Below are 23,089 nucleotides of genomic sequence, written 5' to 3' on the forward strand. Positions count from 1 at the left end.
TTGATCAGTGGTATGGCTGGTTCTGTCATGTACTACATGAGGAAATGTAAAAGTGTTCACCTGTCCAGTCAGTATCATCCAAGCCTAAGAGACCTCAACGGATTGCTAAGCCGTATTGGAATAATGAGTTAAGTCATTTATGGTCTGTAATGAGAGTTGCAGAGTAGAAGTTCCTAAAATGTAAAGACCAATCACTGAGAGAGAAGAGTTTAAACAGTGTCAACTTGTCTTTGACAACGAGCTATAAGAGGGGATACAAAAGGGGCCATGCACTGCATCAACAACTGCAAAGTAACAACCCTGAGAAATTTTTGAATTAAATCAATAAACTGGGTCCAAGAAGAGTTATGAAACTTCCCATGGAAATCATACTGGAAAATGGTGAACTTGAACATAAGAATAATTGTGTATTAAATAACTGGAAGAATGATTTTGCTAACCTATTTTCAGGCAACAATATCCCTTCTGTGTTTGACGATGGCTTCTTAAATTATACTGAAAGAATGGATTTGAAATTGAGATGTATAGGTCTGGATACACCTCAAACTCATTCCTGAATGAAAAATGTACTATCGAAGAAGTTAGGAAGGCTGTTAGAAAACAAAAACAAGAATAGCTTCAGGAATAGCGGCGCTTCCAAATGAAGTCCTAAAGTCTCCTACTGTAGGTTACTGGAGACTCCATTTTGTATTTTTCAAACATGTTCAAAAAATACAAAAATGAAAATAGGGGCATCAGATGGACACTCATCTCAACTCTGGAGACCTGGCTTATGAAGATGACATCACCCTGTGCTCCAGCAGACTATCTGACATTTGTATTTATTTTTTATTGAACCTTTATTTAACTAGGCAAGTCAGTTAAGAACAAATTCTTATTTACAATGACGGCCTACTCATGCAAGAAAAGGTTGACAACTTCATGAACACGTCCCTCCGAATTGGTTGGAAAATCAATGAAAAGAAAAACATGGTCACGAGGGAAAAATCACTAGGCCTCTTCTTCCTAGGCAGCAGGGCCACTGATGACGGAGATTCAGAAAAGGATGTCAACACCCGTATCATTAAAGCAACCTACACCAAATCAAAACACCTCAACATCAAAACCAAACTCTGCCTGTTCAATAGTAATGTTGTCAGTGTGCTTCTGTATGGCTCTGAACGTTGGAAGGTGACATCCAGACTGTTTAGAAAACTAGAGACTTTCCAAAACAAATGTCTCCGGAAAATACTGGGCATTTACTGGTCACGCACAGTATCGAACTACACCAAAAGACAAACATCATCACAATAACCCAAACAATCAGGAGAAGGAGATGGCTAGGGCATGTATGCCAAATGAATGGGCCTACACTCCCAAAGACAGCCCTTCATTGGGCATGACTGCCCTAAAGAAACCTGGCGAAGAACCGCGGAGAAGGAGATGAAGGACAGTGGTGTGTCATGGAAAACCATTCCCAAAAAGGCAGAAGATCGGCAGCAGTGGCGCCGTCTCGTGGAATCTTTATGTTCCATCTAGGAACGAAGATGACTAATGAAATGATGTGTGCATACTGTATAGAGACATGATCATTTTGTTTTGCTACAGCAAATACAGTCTCTTATAAGCCCATGTGGGCTGGGCACCCTGAAGATACATGACACTATAATAATAATAAAATCAATAAAATCATTCAATCAATCAATCATATTCAGGTACAGAAAAAGCCAGAGAGAAAAGATACTGGACAATAGAGGACTGACAAGCCACCATCAGCCAGCTAGAGCCTGCCAATCATGTCCTTATTATCTTTTATAAAAGAACACTGGGCAGGGAAGGGGGGAAAAATGGGTCAACCAACCTCTGTCACTGGGTTTCCAAATCATGTCTGGTTTGACACAGATAGTGCCGAACAGAAGTCTTGTTGCAGAACAGAAGTCTTGTTGGTTTGGATTCTGGCTTCCCATATCAGACTCTGAGTATAGTTACATGCACACAATAATACCCTTGTTGTGGATAGTCAGATTAATATAATAGTTTGTTTAAAACGTTTACATGCTTTGCAAGAAGAACGATTTCTAATAATCCTGTTTACATCGATGCATCTAAAATCAGGCTACCTGATGGGACTTTGATAAAAGCAGAAAATCAGCAATCAAAATAAACGTTCCACCACAGCGATGGTATTTTTGCAACACATAAAGTTTCACATGTGAAAACTATTTCTAACATGCACACTTCAAATTTTTCAGAACTCACTTCCCTCGCGCATAAGAGGGAGGCTTGCGCTACCGTTGCTGGCACATACACAGCTGGAATGCCGATTATGGTGTTTACATGTCCTAACAATTTGAAAGATTGCTCAGAAAACCAGGTGTTTTAATCGGTTTTTGCTGACTTCGATTTTGACCTTACACTGACTAAGATAAGCAGAGTCAAGTGTTTACATGACTATTGCCATACTCAGTCTACTGCCATAATCCGTTTAATATTGAACTATTAGTGCGCATGTAAACATTCTCACCGTCTGACAACCCAATCGGATTGTCTCACACAGGGTTGTGTAGGAAATGTGTTGATGTCACTCTTTATTAATGCAGGAGTGTCAAACATACAGCGGTCCAATCCAGCCCGTGGGTGGTTTTAGTAAAAATAAAAATATAGAACTCAATATACTTTAAAATGACTAAAACCAAATCAAAACTGTGTAGAAATAACAACAGACCTATATTCAAACAGTTTCTTGACTGTCCAGCTCGCTAACAATCACTAGAGTTCGACATCCCTGCATTAATGCTTAATGGAAAATGAAAGGAAGTACAATGTTGCTCGACCCAGTGGGTTGCCTAGCTTGGCTTCTCACAGCCGCCAACTCAGTAGCTTAAGGCTGTGTTCTTTTGGCAGTTAATTGTACTGTTTGTTGTGGTAAATCAATAATGGATGGTTTTCTGTGCATTGTATGCCCAAATCTACAAACTTTTATACTGCAGATGATTAATCTGTGAATTAACCCATCAAAACAAAACATGAATGAATGTTATTGCCTTCTGGCATTCCAGAAAAGATGGGAAGCAGGAAACAATCAAAAGGCCGATAAAATAGTTCATGTTACGCTTTTTGCTCAATCAGAAACGAACTAAACTAACACAAGCATATCTCCTCCTTGTTGATGTGTTGGTTGTAGTTCATACTAGATCCTTGAGTCAGAGGGAACCTAGTATTCGCAGCAGAAGCAGAGAAAAACAGTCAAGGGTAAAATCTACCCTGCTCAACTCAAACAGATAGGAGGAGTCAGCCCTGAAGACCCACCTCTCTATCCTAACAGATAGGAGGAGTCAGCCCTGAAGACCCACCTCTCTATCCTAACAGATAGGAGGAGTCAGCCCTGAAGACCCACCTCTCTATCCTAACAGATAGGAGGAGTCAGCCCTGAGGACCCAACTCTCTATCCTAACAGATAGGAGGAGTCAGCCCTGAAGACCCACCTCTCTATCCTAACAGATAGGAGGAGTCAGCCCTGAAGACCCACCTCTCTATCCTAACAAATAGGAGGAGTCAGCCCTGAAGACCCACCTCTCTATCCTAACAGATAGGAGGAGTCAGCCCTGAAGACCCACCTCTCTATACTAACAGATAGGAGGAGTCAGCCCTGAGGAGCCACCTCTCTATCCTAACAGATAGGAGGAGTCAGCCCTGAGGACCCAACTCTCTATCCTAACAGATAGGAGGAGTCAGCCCTGAGGACCCACCTCTCTATCCTAACAGATAGGAGTCAGCCCTGAAGACCCACCTCTCTATCCTAACAGATAGGAGGAGTCAGCCCTGAGGACCCACCTCTCTATCCTAACAGATAGGAGGAGTCAGCCCTGAAGACCCACCTCTCTATCCTAACAGATAGGAGGAGTCAGCCCTGAGGACCCACCTCTCTATCCTAACAGATAGGAAGAGTCAGCCCGGAGGAGCCACCTCTCTATCCTAACAGATAGGAGGAGTCAGCCCTGAGGAGCCACCTCTCTATCCTAACAGGTAGGAGGAGTCAGCCCTGAAGACCCACCTCTCTATCCTAACAGATAGGAGGAGTCAGCCCTGAAGACCCACCTCTCTATACTAACAGATAGGAGGAGTCAGCCCTGAGGAGCCACCTCTCTATCCTAACAGATAGGAGGAGTCAGCCCTGAGGACCCAACTCTCTATCCTAACAGATAGGAGGAGTCAGCCCTGAGGACCCACCTCTCTATCCTAACAGATAGGAGTCAGCCCTGAAGACCCACCTCTCTATCCTAACAGATAGGAGGAGTCAGCCCTGAGGACCCACCTCTCTATCCTAACAGATAGGAGGAGTCAGCCCTGAAGACCCACCTCTCTATCCTAACAGATAGGAGGAGTCAGCCCTGAGGACCCAACTCTCTATCCTAACAGGTAGGAGGAGTCAGCCCTGAGGACCCAACTCTCTATCCTAACAGGTAGGAGGAGTCAGCCTTGAGGACCCACCTCTCTATCCTAACAGGTAGGAGGAGTCAGGCCTGAAGACCCACCACTCTATCCTAACAGGTAGGAGGAGTCAGCCCTGAGGACCCAACTCTCTATCTTAACATATAGGAGGAGTCAGCCCTGAGGACCCAACTCTCTATCTTAACATATAGGAGGAGTCAGCCCTGAGGACCCAACTCTCTATCTTAACATATAGGAGAAGTCAGCCCTGAGGACCCACCACTCTATCCAAACAGATAGGAGGAGTCAGCCCTGAGGACCCAACTCTCTATCTTAACATATAGGAGGAGTCAGCCCTGAGGACCCAACTCTCTATCTTAACATATAGGAGAAGTCAGCCCTGAGGACCCACCACTCTATCCTAACAGGTAGGAGGAGTCAGCCCTGAGGACCCAACTCTCTATCTTAACATATAGGAGAAGTCAGCCCTGAGGACCCAACTCTCTATCCAAACAGATAGGAGTCAGCCCTGAGCACCCACCACTCTATCCTAACAGATTGGAGGAATCAGCCCTGAGGACCCACCTCTCTATCCTAACAGATTGGAGGAGTCAGGCCAGAGGACCCAACTCTCTATCCTAACAGGTAGGAGGAGTCAGGCCAGAGGACCCACCACTCTATCCTAACAGATTGGAGGAATCAGCCCTGAGGACCCACCTCTCTATCCTAACAGATAGGAGGAGTCAGCCCTGAGGACCCAACTCTCTATCCTAACAGGTAGGAGGAGTCAGGCCAGAGGACCCACCACTCTATCCTAACAGGTAGGAGGAGTCAGGCCAGAGGACCCAACTCTCTATCCTAACATATAGGAGGAGTCAGCCCTGGGGACCCAGCTCTCTATCCTAACAGGTAGGAGGAGTCAGGCCTGAGGACCCAACTCTCTATCCTAACAGGTAGGAGGAGTCAGGCCAGAGGACCCACCTCTCTATCCTAACAGGTAGGAGGAGTCAGGCCAGAGGACCCACCACTCTATCCTAACAGGTAGGAGGAGTCAGGCCAGAGGACCCAACTCTCTATCCTAACATATAGGAGGAGTCAGCCCTGGGGACCCACCTCTCTATCCTAACAGGTAGGAGGAGTCAGGCCAGAGGACCCAACTCTCTATCCTAACATATAGGAGGAGTCAGGCCAGAGGACCCACCTCTCTATCCTAACAGGTAGGAGGAGTCAGGCCAGAGGACCCACCTCTCTATCCTAACAGGTAGGAGGAGTCAGGCCAGAGGACCCAACTCTCTATCCTAACATATAGGAGGAGTCAGCCCTGGGGACCCAGCTCTCTATCCAAACAAGGTTGAGCTCAGCACAAAGGGAAGAGGAGAGGAGAGAGAGCACCTTTCTGCATACTAAAGTTGACGAGGAGGAGTCCATCCCTCTCTTTCCCTCTGGTCTCTCTCTCTCTCCATCTCTCTCTTGGTTGTCTGCTCCTGCTTTGTTTAACATTTGTCTGGCAGGCCCATGTGTTATTCATCTGGACAGGCTAGCAGCAGGATTATTCCTGCCACAGCCTGTTTTCTTTCTGTCCCCAGTGATGCAGCGTCGATGGCTTAATGATGGGACAGGAAGGGCTCCGGGAGACGGCCATGCATCTGGTGCAGGGTGACACCTGCCAGAGAGGAGAGGCTCTAATGGGAGCAGAGCAGCTGGACCAGAGAGCAGACAGACCAGAGGAGAGGGGAGGAGAGGAGAGGAGATGGGAGGGGAGAGGGGCAGGCAGCAGGTCAATAAAGCATCCACTTTACTGGCCTAAAGCTCACTCTCTCTATCTCTTTCTCTGGCCGGTCGTCACCACTTCAGAGGTGGAGGGGAAACGGCTCTTTGTTTTACTTTAATCACCATCCTAAATCTTAATGCTGGTGATTAAATGGATCCTTTGGGGTTTCTCTCCTCTCTCTCCTGCCTCATTTCTGTAGTGAAGTGCTTATGTTCCTAGCTCCAACAGTACAGTAATACAAAACAATACAAATCAATACATGCAAATCCAGAACGAGCAATGTCAGTCCGGAATATAAATATACAGTATATATATGTGATGGTGTGTATAGACATTATGAACAGTATATGAATAGAAAAGGTGTGCACAACAGTAGTTATATAGGATGAGCCTTGACTAGAATAAAGTATATACATACCGTATGAAGGGGTAAAAGCCTGACGGGATGCTCTCAATGGTGCATCTGTAGAAATTTGTGAGGGTTGTTGCCTTTCTTCACCACCTGCGGTCGGCCCGTCAGGAAGTCCAGGACCCAGGACCCAGTATGGTGATGAACGCTGAGCTGTAGTCGATGAACACCATTCTTACGTAGGTATTCCGCTTGTCCAGATGGGATAGGGCAGTGTGTAGTGCGATTGTGTCATCCGTGGAGCTGTTGGTGCGGTATGCAAATTGTAGTGGGTCTAGGGCAAACTTTTTATAGTCCCGTACTCCTTCAAACATTCAACCTCCAGCTGCATACCCCCTCTAGCACCAGGGTCAGCGCACTCTCAAATGTTGCTTTTTGACATCATTGTAAGCCTGCCACACATACACTATACGATACATTTATTAAACATAAGAAGGAGTGTGAGTTTTTGTCACAACCCGGTTCGTGGGAAGTGACAAAGAGCTCTTATGGGACCAGGGAACAAATAATAATATAATAATAATCAATAATTTTGCTCTTTATTTAGCCATCTTACATATAAAACGTTATTTGTTCATCAAAAATTGTGAATAACTCACCACAGGTTAATGAGAAGGGTATGCTTGAAAGGATGTACATAAGTATGCAATGTTGGGTTGTATTGGAGAGAGTCTCAGTCTTAAATCATTTTCCACACACAGTCTGTGCCTGTATTTAGTTTTCATGCTAGTGAGCACATAGGTACGTGGTTGCAAAGGGCATCAGTGTCTTAACAGCGCGATTTGCCAAGGCAGGATAATCTGAGCGCAGCCCAATCCAGAAATCTGGCAGTGGCCTCTAATTAAATTACATTTTCACAGAAACGCTTGTTGCAATTTAGATGAGGCTCTCTTGTTCAGATATCGGTAAGTGGACTGGAGGCAGGGCATGAAAGGGATAATGAATCCAGTTGTTTGTGTAATCCGTTTCGGGAAAGTACCTGCGTAATTGCGCACCCAATTTAATCAGGTGCTTCTCTATATCACATTTGACATTGTCTATAAGCTTGAGTTCATTTGCACACAAAAAAATCATACAATGATGGAAAGACCTGTGTGTTGTCCTTGTTAATTCAGACAGAGAAGAGCTCCAACTTCTTAATCATAGCCTCAATTTTGTCCCGCACAGTGAATATAGTTGGGAGAGTCCCTGTAATCCCAGATTCAGATCATTCAGACGAGAAAAAACATCACCCAGATAGGCAAGTCGTGTGAGAAACTCGTCATCATGGAAGCGGTCAGACAAGTGAAAATTATGGTCAGTAAAGAAAACTTTAAGCTTGTCTCTCAATTCAAAAAAATGTGTCAATACTTTGCCCCTTGATGACCAGCGCACTTCTGTATGTTGTAAAAGCATTACATTGTCGCTGCCCATATCATTGCATAGTGCAGAAAATACACAAGAGTTCAGGGGCCTTGCTTTAACAAAGTTAACCATTTTCACTGTGGTGTCCAAAACATCTTACAAGTTATCAGGCATTCCCTTGGCAGCAAGTGCCTCTCGGTGGATGCTGCAGTGTACCCAAGTGGCGTTGGGAGAAACTGCTTGCACGCACGTTACAACTCCACTATGTCTCGCTGTCATGGCTTTTGCGCCATCAGTACAAATACCAACACATCTTGACCACCAAAGTCCATTTGATGTCACAAAGCTGTCCAGTACATAAACCAGGAGCTGTGCCAGGCCCGCCATGTCTGTTGAGTCATCCAGCTGTAACGCATAGAATTCACTGGCTTGTATGTGAGGCAGTAATTGTTTCAAAACATCTCCAGCCATGTCACTGATGTCTCGTGAAACAGTGTTGTTTGATGAAGGCATTGTCAGTATAGTATTTTTGGCCATTTCCCCCAGAATTGTTCCAGCCATATCCACGGCAGCAGGAAGAATGAAGTCCTCCACAATAGTATGGGGCTTGCCTGTCCCAGCCACTCGGTAGCTCACCATATAAGACACTTCTATCCACTTCTTATTAATGTTATCTGTTGCTTTTGTACATGTCTTACTACTCGAAAGTCGTATTAATTCTCGCTCAAAAAACTCCCATGGCTTATTTTTCAAATTGACATGTTTCATTTCTAAATGTCTGCGCAAGACTCAAGGTTTAATCGAGTTGTGAGATAGTACTTTTGCACTACTCCCAATATAAGTGAACCCCAAATCAATGTAGTTCTCATCATATTTGCGCCTCTTCGATGGGCCAACATCCTTGTCTGTTGTTCGGTGCTTTCCCGGGTAAGGGGGCAGTAGCCCTTCGGGTGCATCAGATTCACAACTGTCAGTGTCCATGCTAGCTGGGTTAACAACAAATGTAGATTTACTGTTGCTAGCATTGGATGTGCTCGTGGAAGCAGAACAACTTGTGTCGTCGACAGGTGCAGGTGTTGTACTGCTGGTAGTAGCAGTACTACAAGTAGAGCTGGTATGTATCTCTCTGGACACGGGCCTTACTTTTTTTAACCGTTGATCCATTTTCGAGAAAACGGAATGAGCAGGCGAGAAGAAACCCCAAATGTATAGCCCCGTTAGAAAATATAAATGGACTGTTTGAAAATTGCCCCCGACGGCATTGCGCGTACCCCTGGGCACGGATGCCTTCTGGGCCGGCAGCCTTGCGAGGGTTAACACACATAAGTGTCTTATTCATGTCGGAGAACGAGAGCCCACAGTCCTCCTCGTGTTGGTGGTACTGTGCTTTCCTCGAAGCGGGCAAAGAAGGTGTTTAGCTTGTCTGGGAGCATGGTGTCGGTGTCGTGGTTGGTTTTCCCTTTATAATCCGTTATTGTCTTGAGTCCGTGCCACATACATCTCGTGTGTGATTGCCTTACGGAAGGCATAGATGGACTGTCTGTACTCGTTCATGTTTCCAGTCACCTTGCCATGGTTAAATGCGATGGTTCACGCTTTCAGATTTGCGTGAATGCTGCCATCTATCCACGGCTTTTGGTTTGGATAAGCTCTAATCGTCACAGTGGGAACAACATCCTCTATACACCGAGTCAGTGTATAGGTCAATGTTATTCTTCAAGGCAACCCGGAACATATCCCAATCCGCATGATAATAACAATCTTGAAGCATAGTTTCCAATTGGTCAGACCAACATCAAACAGTCCTTATTTACATTTTTGTCATTTAGCAGACATTCTTATCCATAGCAACTTACAGTAGTGAGTGCATACATTTTCATACTTTTGTTTGTACTGGTCCCCCGTGGGATTTGAACCCACAACCCCTGCATTGCAAGTGCCATTGTCTACCAACTGTGCCAAGGATATCGCTCATCAGTCGAGGTAGTGCCACCACGAATTAACAAGTGTAGCAAATTCGGGTGGCATTTTCTACCAAGAAGGAACATACTCGCCGATGCCCATACCCTGTATCGAATCCCGACACGGCTCTTGTATTTAGCCTTGAATAATTTTTAAATACTTTATTTTCCTTACCGTGACAATCTGAGAGTAGAAAAGCATCGGGCTTCATCCTACAATCCTCGTTCCTCTCACCCCGTATATCTGTCATCATCATCCTTAACTTTTTATTATGAAACCCTGTCTCTTTTTGTCAAACCGCTCACCCTCTTCAGGATTCCAATTTATAGAAGGGGAGCCTAAATGTGTTAAGCCTAAACACCACAGGAGTTAAATCTTGTTTATCTCAAATAAGAGAAATGGCTTAATCTATACATTTAATATTAAGTCGAAAACATAATTGAAGACACAGAATTGGAGGAAGACTTGAGAATGACAAATATATTCAAACTGTTCGAAATCAGTGCACACACGTAGGAAAAATAAATAGTTTATAGAATGGAGCATTCAAAGACTTACATGAATTGATCAAAATGTAATTAGAGCTAAGGGCGTTTGTGCTCAGAGTGAATTAAGAGGAAGGGGAGAATTCTGTTGAGTAATACATCAATGACAAATGATGCTGTATATACAGTTAAATAAATGCCACAGAGGGACAAACAATTGAGCACAAATAATTACAATTATATATAATTAACTGAAAATTAAGAGCGACTGATTGCTGGCTCCATCAGAATGTCCAGCCCGTACGGAGCAGAGGATGGGGCTGACTGAGGTACAGTCGAGCATAGGTGTGGAGGTCAAAGACAGAGACCCATCCAGGCACAGGTGTCAAAGCTACGGACAGAGGTGGTGGAGTAGTCCGTACAGGAGCGGAGGACTGATGCGAGTAAAGGTGTGGACTGGATGCTGGATGGTGGGGTGGGACCTCCAGGTACTCCTTCTCTGATCCACCTCTACGCAGACGACACCATTCTGTATACTTCTGGCCCTTCTTTGGACACTGTTAACAACCCTCCAGACGAGCTTCAATGCCATACAACTCTCCTTACGTGGCCTCCAACTGCTCTTAAATACAAGTAAAACTAAATGCATGCTCTTCAACCAATCGCTGCCTGCACCTGCCCGCCCGTCCAGCATCACTACTCTGGACGGTTCTGACTTAGAATATGTGGACAACTACAAATACCTAGGTGTCTGGTTAGACTGTAAGCTCTCCTTCCAGACTCACATCAAACATCTCCAATCCAAAGTTAAATCTAGAATTGGCTTCCTATTTCGCAACAAAGCATCCTTCACTCATGCTGCCAAACATACCCTCGTAAAACTGACCATCCTACTGATCCTCGACTTCGGCGATGTCATTTACAAAATCGCCTCCAATACCCTACTCAATAAACTGGATGCAGTCTATCACAGTGCCATCCGTTTTGTCACCAAAGCCCCATATACTACCCACCACTGCGACCTGTCGCTCTCGTTGGCTGGCCCTCGCTTCATACTCGTCGCCAAACCCACTGGCTCCAGGTCATCTACAAGACCCTGCTAGGTAAAGTCCCCCCTTATCTCTGCTCACTGGTTACCATAGCAGCACCCACCTGTAGCACGCGCTCCAGCAGGTATATCTCTCTGGTCTCCCCCAAAGCCAATTCCTCCTTTGGCCGTCTCTCCTTCCAGTTCTCTGCTGCCAATGACTGGAACGAACTACAAAAATCTCTGAAACTGGAAACACTTATCTCCCTCACTAGCTTTAAGCACCAGCTGTCAGAGCAGCTCACAGATCACTGCACCTGTACATAGCCCATCTATAATTTAGCACAAACAACTACCACTTCCCCTACTGTATTTATTTATTTTATTTATTTTGCTCCTTCGCACCCCATTATTTCTATTTCTACTTTGCACTTTCTTCCACTGCAAATCTACCATTCCAGTGTTTTACTTGCTATATTGTATTTACTTTGCCACCATGGCATTGTTTTGCCTTTACCTCCCTTATCTCACCTCATTTGCTGACATTGTATATAGACTTATTTTCTACTGTATTATTGACTGTTTGTTTTACTCCATGTGTAACTCTGTGTTGTTGTATGTGTCGAACTGCTTTGCTTTATCTTGGCCAGGTCGCAATTGTAAATGAGAACTTGTTCTCAACTTGCCTACCTGGTTAAATAAAGGTGAAATACATTTTTTTTTAAAGTCGTGATTGGCAGCATATTTTTGTGCGTCACTCTTCATCGATGTCACCAAATACCCAGCATACCACAGAGCATTTTCAACAACCTACTTGAAGGTCTGCTTCCTCTAAAGGTTGAACTGCATCTCATGTTGACCCAACAAGTGTACCTTGTTGCTGGGTTGCCAACTCGGAGCAGTACAGATCTCCTGGATAAATGTATCTGCAGATATAGGCCTGGTGTACTCTATTTTAGAACTAGGTCTCCTGAAATGCCAAGTATCCTTACTGTCAAAAATGGAATCAAATTAAATCAAATCAAATTGTATTCATCATATATACAGAATACTGTGGGGTGTAAACAGTGCAATGAAATGCTTACTTGCAAGCTACCTCTCAATATAGCCCTTATGTCATACAGCATGTCTTGGGGGTATGATATTTGTGCGTTTGTAACTTTCTCACTTTTCATTTTTCACAATTCATAAGGACTATCCGTAATCATGGTAGCATCCACATTAATGTAGAAGGGTTTAGAAACATATTCTATTCTCATTTACAATAAGTGACTCCAAAATGACACAATACATTATTTACCATTAATTTCTATTGGGCTAAAATAATCTGAAACACAACCAAGCTTGATGTAATCATTGTGTGCTAGGGATATGGGACCAAATACTAAACTTTTGACTATATACCCTCAAATTAAAGCTGACAGTCTGCACTTTGTATCATTTCAAATCCAAAGTGCTGGCGTGAGCCAAAACAACCAAACATTTCACTATCCCAATACTTTTATATTTAGTTTGTATTCCAACTCTTTGCTTCCTGGAATCTTTACTGTCCGTTAAGACAAGGCTCCATGTCTGCTATGAAAATAAAGGGGACAGTTTGTATTTAATAAGTGTAACAGTATAGCTTCCGTCCCTCTCCTTGCCTCAAACTAGGGACCCTCTGCACACATCGACAACAGCCACCCTCAAAGAATTGTTACCCATCGCGCCACAAAAGCCGCGGCCCTTGCAGAGCAAGGGGAACAACTACTTCAAGGTCTCAGAGCGAGTGACGTTACCGATTGAAACGCTTTTAGCGTGCACCACCGCTAACTAGCAAGCCATTTCACATCGGTTACATAAGCATAAATTATATACATTTTAATCACAGCTAGCTACTTATGTTGTCATCTCTAGCTGCTTGCTTAAGCACATTTCTACCACAAACAGACACATCAGCATAAGCAAGTGTATAGGATATCGCTTGTGCCTTTTAATTCATAATTAACATGATGACCCTAGCCTATTTGATATCAAGACAGTGTTTGCCCTATAGCTATGACTAGTCCAATTAGCTAAATTAATTAAAAGAGAAAAGGAGAGGTTTGCTGATGCTGAGTTGAGTGACAAAACACAACTACTAGCTATAAAATCACACTTTGTTTATGAAGCTAGCTACGGTAATAAGAAAATAATAACTCCAGTTTAGTATGGAAATAGTGGGGTTAACAGACTATTTTGATGGTCAGAGTCATCGGACGTTAAGCTAGATATGTTACTTCAATAACCTGTGTCAGTGTCAAAACACCAGTTTACTAACACGTTAGATAGCGTTACTGTAGCTAAACTGTAAATCTTGTTAACCGTGCTAACATATCACTGTACTGTAGCCTAATACACTGATCTTACCTGCTAGATATTCCAATCGATCATGATGATAAATGAAAACAGCAGACAACCAAAAATTGTAGCTAATGTTACTTCAGAAAAGAAAGATAAGTTGCCTCTTCTAGCGTTTAGAGGGCCTGCCATAGCTCATAGCTAATGTTACTTCAGAAAAGAAAGATAACTTGCCTCTTCTAGCGTTTAAAGGTCCTGCCATAACTCATAGCTAACGTTACTTCAGAAAAGAAAGATAACTAGCAAACAAAATTACCTGAGAGGAAATATATTTTTCCACGGTCCTCTTCTAACGTTTAAAGGTCTCGCCATAGCTCTATCCTCATTGGTCAATTCTTGGTTAATTCTTGGTTGCACTGGCGTCTCGGATTGGTTGGCAAGCACAATTCTTGGTTACTTCTTGGATGCAGATGGCGATATGATTGGTTGTCACAACCAGAAATTTCCTCAACTCACCGTTGTCAGGGGGAGCTACACGGGACCTGTTTAAGTTTTTGCCTCTAGGAAGGGAGGAGCAGAATGGAGGCATGATCTGATTTGCCAAAGGGAGAGCGGCCTCAGGATATGCGTAGTTCCTTGAGAGCCGTCGTGGCGTCAGCTTGAGGGGGAATATCGGCGGCCATGACGATGACCGAAGATAATTCTCTTGGGAGGTAATGTGGTCAGCATTTGATAGCAAAGTATTACAGATATGGAGAACAAAAGGACTTGAGTTCCTGTACGTTACCACAATCACACCATGACTAGTTTATCATGAAACATACACCTCCACCTTTCTATTTCCCAGAGAGTTCTTTCTTCCTGTCTGCACGATGTACGGAGAACACCTGTATGGACGGGGACAGTATATCTGGAGAGAGACATGATTCCGTGAAACAGATTATGTTACATATTTTTCAGGTCAGATGAGCTGTATCACTGTGGACTGTTTCTCTCCTGTAAGTATCACCCAGGGTTGTGTACTGTACTGGATGGGTTCTGTATGATAATCATTGGTCTGAGTGGAGACATTATTATCTCTCCTAGTTCGCAGATAATAAAATGTGCAGGGTGGTTTTGTTGCAGAGAGTAAAAGGCCGTAGAGTCAGTGTGTTGCCAGACCAGAGCTGCACATTCCCCAGTATACCTGGAGCTGTGAAAGATTCATGTCCTAACTGGTTTAATGTGGCTTCACTAATGCAGCGTGATGCCAGATGGTATTTAACTGGGCTGGGTGGCAGCGCAACAGAGGGGCCTGTCGTATTTAATGGCAGACAGCACTTGTGACAGTTCACATTAGTCGTAGTGCATGTCGAAAGTTTTATACCAGCCTGCTTCTCTGTTAAGCTTTGTATGAAATATCATCTGCAAATTGTAGTGGAAAATTAGGTCTCAGCTGTGGAAAGGAATCACCATGGTTGTCCAGACAGGAAGGAAGGCTGCACTGAAGGCTCTTCAATACACAAGAAGAGTTTAAAGCTAAAGTACCATGTACAACACAGAAACTGTCCTTCATTTTTGATAATGATGATATCAACATGAGAAACGAAGATATTTGTTTTAAAGGAATACAGTATAAAGGAATACAGTATATGCAAGCTATTCATGCCATTTAACAAGATGCAAATGATAAAAAATGACCAACTGTCATTGGATTGGTTGCCTTACTGTCATTAGTGTAGGTTTTGAAGGTCAACAACATACAAAAAGCAGTAGCGAGAAAAATAAGTGAAGAAAACTTATTCACTGCAATGTATGCTTTTTCCAAAGCATATAAAACTAATTGAAACTTTTCTCCAGACCTGCTCATTACTGCTCACCCCTTCCCTTAATTATTTACAACGCATTTGTACATTTTGTACAATGCTAATTGATGTTTACCACTTAACAATCTGCTAACGAGATGTTTTTCTGGAGCTGAAATTAAGACTGGATGTTTTCAATGGGTTCAGTGAATGGGTAGTGCTCTGTATGAAGAATTTAAAATTAATCTTATTATTTATTAGTAGAATTAAGTATTTCTCAGTTGCTATGGGAACATAATACTTCATTTATAGTAAAATACTGAATTTGGAAGAATGCATGAACATTCTTGAACACATTTTGGGGTTTTGGGTGACAAGAAACATGGTTCACAATTCATTGTCGTATTGAAAACAAGCTAGAGCAATTAAGTGTGTGTATGCGTGTGTGGCGCTCAATGTAGCTCTTCCAGGCATGTTAATTGTCTCTTTTTTCCCTAATTAACATTTTTCTCAGGAAACAATATGCACAATTATCTAATCACACACCCATAGAGAGCAGAAACAATGACATCACACAGCTGTTCTGTACACACTGCACTTCTGTTTCCTCTCAGTTCTGTCCCACACTAGCCAATCTAATAGCCTATGCAAACACTGCATCATTGTACAATTAATGTACAATTACTGTACAATTATACAATATGTTATTCTCAATCAAAATGGAAATGGGTTCTTTTGCTGTCTGTTATCTCATTGCACAGTACTGCAATGAAAACAGTGCAATTGTACAGTAGCTTACTGGATGGAGTTGTGTACGTTGAATAAGGAAAATGGGTTGGTTGCAGAGAGTGAGATGAATATGAAGAATCTTGCCTTTACTCATCCATTCTCAGCTGGAGGCCTCCTGGGCCTAAACAATCCACTTCAGTGGAGTGTTGTGTGCAGGCAGACAGAGGTGGATAATCCATATTAATGTAGCCACAATCAGCATACCCTTATCTCCAGTCTCTCCTGGTTTCTGTTGTTGCATGATTGTGATTCACTGTAATAGAGAGAACATTACTGACATGTTGTTTGTGAAAGTTTAGCTGTAATGCAGTAGTACAATATAATGCTATATTATGTAAGGGATAAACGCTGACGTTCTGTACATTACCTTGGAAATAGTGGACGACGCAGCTCATTTTGCCAAGATAATGTACAGAATGGAGGCGTTTATCCCGCTTATACCACAGTTGCCAAAGAAAACAATACTAAAGCACACATTCGTTTATATTTGTGTTTTTATAAACAAATTCCTACTTTCTCATCTTTCGGTTGCTAGAGACGCGACCCAGTCGTTCATTTGATTAGTTCGATATTTATGGAAACGACCCAGTAGTTCGTTCTATATATCAGTCACAACCGCGGCAGCCAGGATAAGAGCAAAAGCGCTGCATTTGCGTTTGTTTAAGCTGTTTTCTATTGACATTCATTTGGATAGCAATGAGCTGATGATGCCTTATTTTGCCTGGCATAGCTAGAAAAGTTTCACGTCAGGACACTCGACACTGTTCATTACGAGGAGTATCAAACACTAGGCTAGAAGCTAGCTAAATAGCTTGTTGCTAGCAAACCTTCCAATATGACAACAGAATTCAAAAATACCTGTTGCTGAAATCAGCCGGTTAAACTAGAAAACATATGGTAGGATTTGACAGCATAGCACTATTTCTGCAACATAGGGACCAGAGAAATGAATGTTCATCACTCACCACGTTAGGTCATCAAATGCTCCAAAAAAATGACCCTCTGCAAAAATAAAAATCAATGCTGGCTATCTAGCTAATGTTATCTAAGTGTTTCCTCATTGGACCTGCGTTTACAATGTATGCAATTTCGGTTTATGTGGTTGTTGGTTTAGCTTTCTGTGACTTTGAAGCAAGTACGGTCTGCATACAGTATGTGGGCACATATTGCATCATGATTGCAAGGTGTCCCGATATCTTTTCCAACTGTCCCGATATCTGGTTTTAATGTCCATTCTAGAATACCCTTCTAACCAATCAGAAACTAGTATTCAACATTGCTGTGGTACAAACACAAATATCCTGTAAGACACCAAAACAGAAAAATGTCCATTTAGGATGGTACCCTTTACCTGGTAAGATGCAGTCTTCCAGTTATTCTTCCAGTTTCAGCTGTCAGTGTAAAATATTTCATACACCCCCAGGCTGCAGGCATCTCCTAATGGTCTATCCTAACCCACAGACCCATACTCTAGTGTGGTAGAAATACGTCGCTCACGGCACCCTGGTGGTTTCTGTTGGCTGCAGCAGGGACGATGTCTTTCATGTTGACCAGGCTTTTCCTGCCAATGTCTCATGTAATGCCATTGCCCCGGGGCCGTGGTGTAAATCTGGGAGCCTGCTGCGGTCTCCATGGCGGATTGCTGCTGCTGCTACTGGCTGTTGTAATCAGGGAGCGTGTAAGATATGCAAAGCCCAGGGACTCTGTGACTCTGACATGCCAGCGAATGGATACAAGTGGAATTGACAAGTTCCTTAAAAAAAAGTTTTCCGTATCAGGGTTGACTGAAGTGAAGACCCCATGTCTTTGTGCACTACATAGGGAATAGGGTGCAATTTTAGTGCACTACTTTTGACCTTGGTAGTGCACGACATAGGTCATGTCTAAAATGGCCCCTCATTCCCTAAGTTGACACCAGCGAGAAAGTGATCGATGGTGATGAGTAGAGCAGTCAACAAAAGCAGAAGCACTTCTACGTGAATGAGTGAGCTGTACTGTATCACTTCAAGACTGAATCAAGGTGAGATCCTGGCTGTACAGAGTCCATATTAGGACAGAGTCACACGGACGTTGTGTCAGACAGTCAATTGAAGGTTGTGTCAGAGCCACTGTCCTAATATGGACACCGTATGGCTGGATCGTGCACTGAGACCACAGCAGGGAGTGACTGATAGATGGAGGATGATTAGTAGAGCAGTCAACAGAAGCACCGTATCGCTGTGGGAAAAACACAAACTGTCCAATGTCCATCCACCTTGAGGACAGCGGCCACCTTGTTTGATTGACAGACCTGATTAACGTCATACTGTTCTGTACCAGATCAATGGCATGCATCCAAAATGGCACCCTACTCCCCATATAGTGCACTACTTTCGGCCAACCCGGCCAAAAGTATTGCACTATATAGGGAATAGGGTGCCATTTTAGACACCGCCTTGCTGTCCACCTTGAGGTGTTTGATTGACTGACCTGATGAATGTCATAGTGTTCTGTACCAGATCAATGGTGTGCCTGCCCACAGAGAACCCGGTCCATTTCACTGTGATGACAGATCCATCGAATTGACTGGCCTGACAATCTGTGGCGGTGGTTTGACTGTGAGCCGTTGGCTAAGCAGCAGGGTGATGGATTTGATGAACCAAGGACATGCACTGTAGGTTACTGTAAGTTTTGAGGATGGTTGTAGATGTTGAATGTTGGATGAAATCTACGAGCAATAACAGAATAGGCATTATGGTGCCTCGTGTGAGGATGATCTATAACATAACAGTAACATAGTGACTCACTTTCATAGGAAAATCCAATATTTATGCATGTTATTGTAATAATAATATAATTTACATTGACTTCCTTTCTTGTATTTTAATGCTGAGATCAGAGACGGGAACAGGCTTTTATAGCTGTACTTAAAAATGACAAATGTTCTGCCTGCTGTTGAAAAGGTTTCATATCCGCGAGCAGCCGGATGAGCAATCGATACTAAATCCTGCAGTTCCACAGTCATCCATCTTGACTATGTATGGAACCTAAATCAACGGATCACTTCGGATTTCTGGGAAAATGCTGATTGGGCAGGAAAACACATTGGGTGGGTTGCATCGACATGGTTTAAATTAATCTAGGATTAGAGCTAATCTAGGTTTTGTAAATCCAGGTTTATAACTAATCAGAGATGTGTTGCACCACTTAATTTTGTGTCTGGATCAGTAAATCTATGATTAAATCAAATCAAATCCAATGTATTTATAAAGCCCTTCTTACATCAGCTGATATCTCAAAGTGCTGTACAGAAACCAAGCCTAAAACCCCAAACAGCAAGCAACACAGGTGTAGAAGCACGGTGGCTAGGAAAAACTCCCTAGAATGGCCAGAACCTAGGAAGAAACCCAGAGAGGAACCAGGCTATGAGGGGTGGCCAGTCCTCTTCTGGCTGTGCCGGGTGGAGATTATAACAGAACATGGCCAAGATGTTCATAGATGACCAGCAGGGTCAAATCATAGTAATCACAGTGGTTGTCGAGGGTGCAACAGGTCAGCACCTCAGGAGTAAATGTCAGTTGGCTTTTCATAGCCGATCATTCAGAGTATCTCTACAGTGTCTCTAGAGAGTTGAAAACAGCATGTCTGGGACAGGTAGCACGTCCGGTGAACAGGTCAGGGTTCCATAGCCGCAGGCAGAACAGTTGAAACTGGATTAACGGTTTTAAAGAATGATAAGCGACATGACACACTAATATGTGAGGTATTTTGTGAGTTGAAACAAAATAGCTAGCCTACTTGACAAATGAGGCAACAAAGTTGTTGTTTCTTTGATAAAATACTTTCATTACTTAACGTTATTTAGCCATTTATTATTAGTTCGGTAGCCACCTGATCGCGGCACGCCAAAGAAGTTCACATTTCTCTGCATATGAAAAAGACCTCTTGTCAGAGCTGATGGAGGAATTTAGTAACATACTGGAGGATAAAAAGACAGACAACATGACTGTCAAAAAGAAGGAAGACACCTTGGTCGTTTTATGCGACAGATGTAATGGATCGTCAGGGATTAAGAGAAGAGTGACACAGATGAAGACGGGCTGGAAAAACTTAAAAGCCAAAGCCAAAAAGAATATGTCAGAGGAGAGGAGGGGCTATTTCAGACCAGAGGGTGGCCTCCGTCCAAGGGAATTGGTAATCTCTCCCAGAAAATTTGCAAGATGATTCCCCAGCAGTTTGCCCCTCTCCTTAACCCATATGATGACAACGGACAACTCAACCCAACAATATTTAGTAAGCATAAATAACTGGTCAATAGCAATGACTATAATGCACACTAAAATTAACGTTAATGCTACTTCACTACAATGGTACCGTTATCAGTCCCGTTACAGCATGTTGCATAACGTCATCATTTGTACCCAGGCTGGCATATCTTAACGTGAATGCTACTTCACTACAATGGTACCGTTATTAGTCCCGTTACAGCACGTTACATAAAGTCATCAGGCTGGGCATATCATAAGCCCCAAATAAATTGCTGTACAAAACCAATATTTTTTTTTCATTTCATTTGTTCATTAAAACAATGCTTCCCCAAGCAATTTGGTGTTCTTCAGTCTTGTCCCCACTCGTGTTCTCTTGCCAGAATATGAGAGGTGTTGTTTTCTCTCTCTCTTCAGTTGTCTGGGGGTTTGAAAGGGGAGGATCCCTATTAGACGTTGCGAAAGCAGCATCAACACTTCCTGGGGTCCACACAGAACATGAAACATGACATAGTACAGAACATTAATAGACAACAGCTCAAGGACAGAACTACATACATTTAAAAATGGAACACATAGCCTACATACTGTATCAATACATACCCACAAACTATCTAGGTCAAATAGGGGAGAGGCGTTGTGCCGTGAGGTGTTGCTTTATCTGTTTTTTTTAAACCAGGTTTGCTGTTCATTTGAGCAATATGAGCTGGAAGGGAGTTCCATGCAATAATGGCTCTACAGTGTATAATACCGCAAGCTTTTTTGAATTTGTTCTGGATTTGGGGACTATGTAAAGACCCCTGGTGGCATGTTTGGTGGGGTAAGTGTGTCTGTGAGAGCTTTGCATAAATTGACTATGCAAACAATTTGGAATTTTCAACACATTAAATGTTTCTTATAAAGAAAATGCTTAATGGTGGGTCCAACCTGTCTTTCCGGTTGCATCACAGAGTCCTTGGAGAAGCGATATCTCCTTGAAAACTCATCATTATCCTAAAACTCAACAGGATTCAACCTGCCTCTAGTTATTCTCTGAGGAACTCTGTCGTTTTAGTCTCTCCACAGTAGATTTGCTGCAATTCTAGCAGTTAAACCACCTCAAGTGGCAGTTTAGAATTAATCTCCAAAATAAGTTTATATTCAATTTAAAGTGAAAACTAAACTTAGGGGAAGGATTTAATTTAACTAGGATTGATTTAAAACTGGGTTTAAAGTTTGGTGCAACAAGATTAATAGCTAAGCCTTGATTTAACCCAGTTTAAGAGTTAATCCATGTTGGTGCAACCCACCCAGTGTCACTTTCAGCTTGTCACTTTTCTTTCATCAACCTCTCTATCGGAGAGGGGGAGCAGAAGGCTATTCCATTTACAGTAGAACTATAGAGAATCACATCCCATTTACAGTATAACTATAGGAGTATATCCCATTTACAGTAGACCTATAGAGGATCACATCCCATTTACAGTAGACCTATAGAGGATCACATCCCATTTACAGTAGACCTATAGAGGAATACATCCCATTTACAGTAGACCTATAGAGGATCACATCCCATTTACAATAGACCTATAGGAGTACATCCCATTTACAATAGACCTATAGAGGATCACATCCCATTTACAGTAGACCTATAGAGGATCACATCCCATTTACAGTAGACCTATAGAGGATCACATCCCATTTACAGTAGACCTATAGAGGATCACATCCCATTCACAGTAGACCTATAGAGGATCACATCCCATTTTAAGTAGACCTATAGAGGATTACATCCCATTTACAGTAGACCTATAGAGGATCACATCCCATTTACAGTAGACCTATAGAGGATCACATCCCATTTACAGTAGACCTATAGAGGATCACATCCCATTCACAGTAGACCTATAGAGGATCACATCCCATTTTAAGTAGACCTATAGAGGATCACATCCCATTTACAGTAGACCTATAGAGGATCACATCCCATTCACAGTAGACCTATAGAGGATCACATCCCATTTTAAGTAGACCTATAGAGGATCACATCCCATTTACAGTAGACCTATAGAGGATTACATCCCATTTACAGTAGACCTATAGAGGATCACTTAATTTCACCACCTTTGGGCGGACTGTCAGGAAGTCCAGGACCCAATTACACAGGGCGGGGTTGAGACCCAGGGCCTCAACCTTAATGATGAGTTTGGAGTGTACTATGGCGTTGAATGCTGAGCTATAGTCAATGAGCAGCAGTCTTACATAGGTATTCCTCTTGTCCAGATGGGATAGGGCAGTGTGCAGTGTGATGGCGATTGCATCGTCTGTGGATCTATTGGGGCGGTAAGCAAATTGAGTGGGTCTAGGGTGACAGGTAAGGTGGAGGTGATATGATCCTTGACTAGTCTCTCAAAGCACTTCATAATGACAGAAGTGAGTGCTACGGGGTGATAGTAATTTAGTTAAGTTACCTTTCTTGGGTACAGGAACAATGGTGGCCATCTTGAAGCATGTGGGGACAGCAGACTGGGATAGGGAGAGATTGAATATGTCCGTAAACACACCA

The sequence above is a fragment of the Salmo salar genome, chromosome ssa08 (genome assembly GCF_905237065.1).
Source record: "Salmo salar chromosome ssa08, Ssal_v3.1, whole genome shotgun sequence".
Lineage (NCBI taxonomy): Eukaryota > Metazoa > Chordata > Actinopteri > Salmoniformes > Salmonidae > Salmo > Salmo salar.